This window comes from Chiloscyllium plagiosum, chromosome 6 (assembly GCF_004010195.1).
Source record: "Chiloscyllium plagiosum isolate BGI_BamShark_2017 chromosome 6, ASM401019v2, whole genome shotgun sequence".
Taxonomy (NCBI): domain Eukaryota; kingdom Metazoa; phylum Chordata; class Chondrichthyes; order Orectolobiformes; family Hemiscylliidae; genus Chiloscyllium; species Chiloscyllium plagiosum.
This window is the reverse complement of record NC_057715.1, coordinates 58421946-58429967: the sequence shown is the minus strand read 5'-3', so window position 1 is coordinate 58429967 and position 8022 is coordinate 58421946. Positions and strand designations below refer to the sequence as shown.

Below are 8022 nucleotides of genomic sequence, written 5' to 3'. Positions count from 1 at the left end.
GTCTATAATACAATCCCAATAAGGTGATCATCCCTTTCTTATTTCTCAGTTCCACCCAAATAACTTCCCTGGATGTATTTCCGGGAATATCCTCCCTCAGCACAGTTGTAATGCTATCTCTTATCAAAAATGCCACTCCCCCTCCTTTCTTGCCTCCCTTTCTATCCTTCCTGTAGCATTTGTATCCTGGAACATTCAGCTGCCATCCCGGAGCCATGTTTCTGTAATTGCTATGATATCCCAGTCCCATGTTCCTAACCATGCCCTGAGTTCATCTGCCTTCCCTGTTGCGCCCCTTGCATTAAAATAAATGCAGTTTAAGTTATTAGTTCTACCTTGTCCCTGACTGTTTGACTCGCTTCTGTTCTCAGTTGTACCAGTCTCAGATTGATCTCTTTCCTCACTGTCTCCCTGGGACCGTCCCCACCTTACTAGTTTAAATCCTCACGAGCAGTTCTAGCAAATGTCCCTGCCAGTATATTGGTTGGTGAGCTATATTCAACCGAAGCATTAGAAGTGTGCAACATTACTGTTGTAATCTAATTCTAATATGGAAATATTTGCCTCATTTCTAGACCCCAAGATAGATAATAACATATATCTACCAACCATACTGAAGGCAAACTAACAACCAAATCATTACGATTCACAATGGAACAGATTTGCAGTTCCTAGGAGTCATCAAAATTCAATTTTTAACAGAGAAAATGCCAAAGATACAACTGTTCATCTCATATGAGAGTTTGTTTTGATAGATTAAAATACTGTATCTCAAAATGGATAGCACATATCCTTTACCTTTCCATATGTAACTCCACCAGCTGAATTTTCCTCCTCATTTTCATAAACCTTGACATTTTTAGGTAGACACTGATTTATAGATATTAGCTTTGACTTTGATCCCATTTTTATTTAAACTAAGAAATCTAAGTAAAGGATCAACATGCACTTTTATAAATGCCACAATATTTGCTTGTGCCCTGTTAGTTGACCAGTTCACAGGTATTAACAGTCTGGAAAGAGTTGAACCAAAACAAGCCGATTCCACTTAAAAACCCAAGCATCTACATTCGATAATCAGAAGCACAGATCTTATTATATCAAGTTTCACAATACAATGTGCACTAGTGGCTGTTAGAACGTGACTGACAGTCAGAGCACTGAGCAGCAAAATAGTAATGAATAGAAAACAAGTGGTTAAAATGGACTGAATTCAGTCATAGGAGACCCATACTGCTAAGGTATAATATGCCACTAATCCCACATTGTACAATGTCACAGTCAAACAGGCAAAGAGTTCACGCTGGCACTACCTCTAACATAAACATACCTTGAACAGAAGGCAGAGAGCAAAACTACTCCTTTGACAATAACAGATAAGGGAGGTTAAAAAAAGCTGAGCTATTGTTTTAGTTTTGCAATACATATGGCAGAATAACATTAGCAATGGACCAGAATAAAAGCTGTCAGCCTAGAGCTGTTCTGCCACTTTATATCATCTAAACACTTGATAAAATAAGAAAAATGTTCATTCCCTCATCATGTTACTTTTGATTACTTGCACCTTTCGTCAGAGATTCATTAACCAGTCTCCTGCTGGACAAAATCATGTACTATTTAATGTATACAAACAACATTTTTGAAAGAGGTTACAATGCTCAAAATTTCTTCTAATCTCAGGATGCAGACAACTCCAAAAAGTTATTACACAAAAAGAACAGCTCCTTCAAGACTCAGCTAGTTTCCCAATCAGTAGCTCAGCTGCACAGATCAGAAAGGTCACAAGCTCAATCATTAACAAATTTGCTAATATAGCAGGTAATAAAAAATAAATCACAACCTCCTAAAAGTTGAAGGAGGAACTAAAAATTCAAGGTTTACATTTGATTGCCAAACAGCACTTGTAGGACCATGGTTTGCAGTACAAGTGGAGGCCAGTTGGTCTTTTGCATCCATTTTGGTTCTTTAACTACTAAAAACTAATCCTAAGGCTACACATTCTTCAAACAAAAAAATGACACTATATTTTTCTCAATTGGTAGATTTACCCACTTTTCCTCCAAAGGATGCAATGACCGCTGCTTCAACCACTGCCTGACAACTCTTGCTGAAAGTACCTGTGGATAACGAGAAAGGGGAAAACAAAAGTATGATTTTACCTAACAAGACATTTTCATGAAGTATGTATGCACATTAACAATGATATTTGTTTCACTGTTTCAGCCAATACAGGGTTTACACCACTCCAAGACAGTAATAAAACAAAGCTAAGAGAATACAATATAAGCCATTTAAATAGTTCCATGACATACCTTCAAACCCTGTTGGAATATTGTTTGCAATTCTGCTCTCCTTCCTATCGGAAAGATGTTGTGAAACTTGAAAGGGTTCAGAAAAGATTTACAAGGATGGTGCCAGGGTTGGAGGATTTGAGTTATAGGGAGAGGCTGAACAGACTGGGGCTGTTTTCCCTGGAGCGTCAGAGGCTGAGAGGTGATCTTCTAGTGGTTTACAAAATTATGAGGGGTATGGATAGGATAAATAGACAAAGTCTTTTCCCTGGGGACGGGGAGTCCAGAACTAGAGGGCATAGGTTTAGGGGGAGAGGGGAGGGGGAAAGATATAAAACGGTCCTAAGGGCAACTTTTTCACACAGAGGGTGGTATGTGTATGGAATGAGCTGCCAAAGGAAGTGGTGAAGGCTTGTTCAATTGCAACATTTAAAAGGCATTTGGAATGGTATATCAAAGGTCTGTTTCCATGCTGTACATCTCTATGACTCTAAGACCTTTGGAACAGATTACAGCCTTGCAATTCAGAGTATATGTTTGTACCTGTACTAAATCAGCTGGCCTTTTTCTAAAGATAACACAAATAATAACATTACCAGCAACTGAGTTAATTTTAAGTGATGTATTTATTTATCTTCTGAAAATCATGATAAAGAAATTATTTGGAGTGTGAACTTGTTAATTTTCCCACCCACTTAGAAATTTGAAAAGTCTGCCATTTATGATTTGAAATATTTGTATGCACTTCAGTCAGTGGTTTTTGGTCAAACAAGATACACTCACAGTTGCAAAACAAACATTGTACTTTGTCCTTGATTCCAATATAACGTCTACACCTCCACTGACTATAACCACGTCATCTGAGTGAAGGTGGAAGTTTTTACACCTCAACAAGATGCATGCTCAACAAAATTAGTTTATTCAGCATTATATCAGTTGAGGATTCTCTAAAGGTAAACATGCAGGTTGAGTCCGTGATTAAGAAAGCGAATGCAATGTTGTCAATTATCTCAAGAGGGTTGGAATATAAAAGCACTGTTGTGCTACTGAGACTTTATAAAGCTCTGGTTAGGCCCCATTTGTGGTGGGCCTGTAGATTTCATTGCCACAGAGTGCAGTGGAGGCTGGGACGCTAAATGTCTTTAAGGCAGAAATTGATAAATTCTTGGTGTCACAAGGAATTAAGGGCTATGGGGAGAATGCGGGTAAGTGGAGTTGAAATGCCCATCAGCCATGATTGAATGGCAGAGTGGACTCGATGGGCCGAATGGTCTTACTTCCGGTCCTATGTCTTATGGTCTTATATAATTGGCAGTAATGATCAATTCGTCCCTAGACTAATTTCACTTAAGTATATTGTCACCTAAGTTAGCATTACTCTGGGATTTGTCAAAACATTTCAGGCCAATATATATTTTTAAAAATATTTTATGAATTCTACATCAACTAAAGTCACAGTACAGGGTGAATCCAAGATGATACCATAGTACCGGACAGTATAACATTGCAGCACATTTAAAAGAGGATGGAGGTTAGCAGTACTGGGAGTTAAAGAGGTAACTTTCAAGAAGCTTTGAAGAGGAGAAATAATAAAGATAATTATTTCGATACTAGAATTTAAGGGTGTGTAGCTCTGTGTAATTGTGTATAGCTAGCAGTAGCTTGATACTGAAGAGAACAATATTTGGGTAAACACACGTTTCAATACTTGGCAAAATAGTGACCCAATTGTGTAAAGATTGGTAGCTCGAGTGCCGGTTGTTGTGGGTATGTTCATTGAGCTGAGAAGTTGGTTTGCAGACATTTCATCCCCTTTCTAGGTGACATCCTCAGTGTTGTGGAGCCTCCTGTGAAGTGCTGTTGTACTGTGTCGGTTGGAATTTACGGGTTTCATTCCCATTGCTTCAGGTTGCTCATTGCAGTGGTCAGTATATTGGGTCTAGGTCAATATGTTTATTGATGGAGTCTGTGGATGAGTGCCATGCTTCTAGGAATTATCTGGTTGTCCTGTGTTTGGCCTATCCTATTATTGTTGTTTCATCACAGTCAAATTTGTGGTCCTTGTCAGCTGTGTGTATAGACACTAGAGATATCCGATTGTGGCATTTAGTGGCTAACTTATGTTCATGAATGCGGATCACTAGTTGTCTGCCTGTTTGTCCTATAGTGTTCCATGCAGTCTCTGCATGGAATTGTGTACACCATGTATGTCCTGTACATGATGGGTATTGGGTCTTTTGTTCTGGTGAATTGTCTGAGCGTGGCTGTCGATTTATGTGCTGTCATAAATCCAAATGGTTGGAGGAGTCTGGCTGTCAGTTCTGAAATGGTTTTTATATAAATGTAGTGTGGCAAGTGTGTTGGGTTGTGACAAGTCCTCATGATGCTGTTTATCTGGCAGGCATCTGTGGATAAAGTTGCAGGGATATCCGTTCTTGGCAAGGACTTTGGAGAGGTATTCTTCTCTTCGCATGTTGGGAATGCTGCAGTGTGTTGTCACCCTTTTGAACAAGGTCCTAATGCAGCTTCTCTGGTGTTTAGGTGGTTGCTGTTACAATTCCGGATCTCGTCAGTGCAGTGATTTTTCTGTACACTTTTGCTGTGCATTCTCTCTTTTCTGCTCTATTATCATATCAGGAATGGGAGTTGCTCATTAATTTCTTGTTCGCTCAAATTTGAACTCAGACTATGGTGTTGACAATCTGGTGTGTGCTCTTGATCTCTGTTCTTTTAGTTATTACAAAAGTGTCGTCCATGTATCTGATCCAAAGTTTGGACTGGGTTTGAGAGAGGGCTATTGGTTCCAGTGACCCAATTATTTAGAAAATTATTAGGACTATATTAAGATACTACTAAATAGGGTACTCTACAAGCTATGAATATAACATCTCAATGCAATCACCGTAGAATTGAACTCTCAATTACAGCATGTATAAACTAAACCATACGGATTTCATTTCAAACTCAGTCTCTGTATTGATCACAATGTAAGATTACACGCTACAATAAAAAGACCTCCAAGACAATTTGCAAATGCACAAATTTGTTATTTTGTGTACAATTAAATTTGGCACTAGACTAGGCTGCTTCAAATCAGGAATATGTACTAGCTTCATGTACACCATAACAAACTCTGCAAGATATTTTCTAATCAGACTGTTCAGAGATATTGTTACACATTTCTGTAGCAAGTGGAATTGTACTCAGGACTCCTGGCTCAGAGGCAAGGACACTAGCACCACACAATAAGATGTCTTCAAGGACATATCTATCCTACTTTGAACCAATATATGTACTAATGGTTGAATTGTAACTATGTAGATACTCCCCAACTAATCTGTTTAGAGATGTGGCGACACACCTCTGGAGCAGATGCCTCCTGGTTCAGAGGTATGGGTATTATCAATGTGCCACAAGAGGTCGAGGGATGCATCTAGATGTCAGATTCAAAATTAGCAACGGTTGTTAAAATAGACCCTAACTCTACTTCAGAATCAAGTTGATAAAAACAATTAGAGTGAATGGAGTATCTTAGAACCTGAACTACTGAAAATAAGGCTCTTACCTTCCAAGTGGAAGGTATTTCAAGGTTCTGGACGTAGGTTTGCTCGCTGAGCGGGAAGGTTCATTTCCAAAAGTTTAGTCACCCTACTAGTTAACATCTTCAGTGGGCCTCTAGGTGAAGCACTGCTGATGATTCCTGCTTTTTAATGTTTGGGTTTCTTTGGGTTGGTGATGCCATTTCCTGTGGTGATGTCATTTCTTATTCTTCTTCTTCTTAGGGGAGTTAACTCAATGTGTTTGTTGATAGCGTTCTGGTTGGAAAGCCATGCTTCTAAAGATTCTCATGCATGTCTCTGTTTGGCTTGTCCTAGGATGGATGTGTTGGCCCAGTCAAAGTGGTGTCCTTCCTTATCTGTATGTAAGGATACTAGTGAGAGAGGGTCATGTCATTTTGTGGCTAGTTGATGTTCATGTATCCTGATGGCTAGTTTTCTGCCTGTTTGTCCAATGTAGTGTTTGTTACAGTTCTCGCACGGTATTTTATCAATGAATTAGTTTTGCTAGTTGTCTGAATAGGGTCTTTCCTACTAGTTAACATCTTCAGTGGGCCTCTAGGTGAAGCACTGCTGATGATTCCTGCTTTTTAATGTTTGGGTTTCTTTGGGTTGGTGATGCCATTTCCTGTGGTGATGTCATTTCTTATTCTTCTTCTTCTTAGGGGAGTTAACTCAATGTGTTTGTTGATAGCGTTCTGGTTGGAAAGCCATGCTTCTAAAGATTCTCATGCATGTCTCTGTTTGGCTTGTCCTAGGATGGATGTGTTGGCCCAGTCAAAGTGGTGTCCTTCCTTATCTGTATGTAAGGATACTAGTGAGAGAGGGTCATGTCATTTTGTGGCTAGTTGATGTTCATGTATCCTGATGGCTAGTTTTCTGCCTGTTTGTCCAATGTAGTGTTTGTTACAGTTCTTGCACGGTATTTTATCAATGAATTAGTTTTGCTAGTTGTCTGAATAGGGTCTTTCAAGTTCATTAGCTACTGTTTTAGTGTGTTGGTGGGTTTGTGGTGCCAAGGATGTGGTGCCATGATGCCAAGGAATCTGAGTAATCTGGCAGGCATTTCCAAGATGTATTTGATGTAGGGGAGAGTGGCTAGGGTTTCTGGACGTGTTTTGTCTGCTTGTTTGGGTTGGTTGCTGAGAAATCAGCAGACTGTGTTCATTGGATACCCATTCTTTTTGAATACACAGTATAGGTGATTTTCCTCTCCTCTGCGTAGTTCCTCAGTGCTGCAGTGTGTTGCTCGTTGAAATATGTTCTGATGCAGCTTAGTTGTGGATGTTGAGATGATTGCTTCTGTAGTTCAATATTTGGTCTGTATGTGTTGTTTGCCTGTAGATGTTGGTTTGAAGTTCCCTATTGGCTGTTCGCTCTACTGTGACATCTAGGAATGGCATTTTGCTGTTGTTTTCCTCCTCTTTAGTGAATTGTATGTCAGTAAGGGTATTATTGATGGTCTTTAAGACCATCCCTAGATGTCACAGTAGAAATTCCAAGATTTCTAACAGGTTTGCCAGGCATGACTCCCCTTTGAACAAGCCATGCTGACTCAGCCTTATTTTACCACGTTCTTCCAAGTACTCTGCTGTCTCATCCTTAATAAATGAAGTCTAAAATCTTACCAACAACCGAGGTCAGGCTAACTGACCTATAATTTCTTGTCTTCTGTTAGTGCTGAGCAGGGAGGTTACTTTATCCTTTTTCTGGTCCTCCGGGACCCTCACCGACTTGTGATTCTTGAAAGATCAGCACCAATGCCTCCAGAAATCACATCGATCACCTTCAAAACCCTGGGGTGTAGTCCAACTTCATTATTTCTCTTCAAAACTTGCAGCTTCGGCAGCACTTTATCCTTTGTGATTGCTACTACACTCATCTCTGCCCCCAACTCTCAAAGCTCTAGTATGCTACTGGTGCCTTGCAGTTTTACATTGTGTGCATTTGAGTCAAAGGAAAAAGGCTAAAGTAGAATGTTTACCTTGCCTGAGTTTCCCAATCATGAAAAGTTGACATACTTTTGAAACATCTTTAACTTAATCACATCAAAAAAAACCAAAGATCCGCAAGAAAAGAGGAGCTGTCCATTCAGACTTCAAGCTGCTCTGCTAATTCATATGAACACAGCTAATCATCTAGCTTTGGGTACTATACCCTATAATCCCTTTAAC

At 39.6% G+C, this 8022-nt stretch overlaps 1 protein-coding gene across 1 annotated transcript in view; it reads right to left on the bottom strand.

The window, feature by feature from the left end:
• The window catches only part of rab30 (RAB30, member RAS oncogene family), an 87411-nt gene extending 85294 nt beyond the window's left edge, over positions 1–2117 (bottom strand). The window contains exon 1 of the mRNA XM_043691648.1: positions 2053–2117. The gene's annotated coding sequence lies outside the window, so the exon portion shown is untranslated. The remainder of the gene's footprint in view (positions 1–2052) is intronic.
• Positions 2118–8022: the final 5905 nt, after the last annotated feature.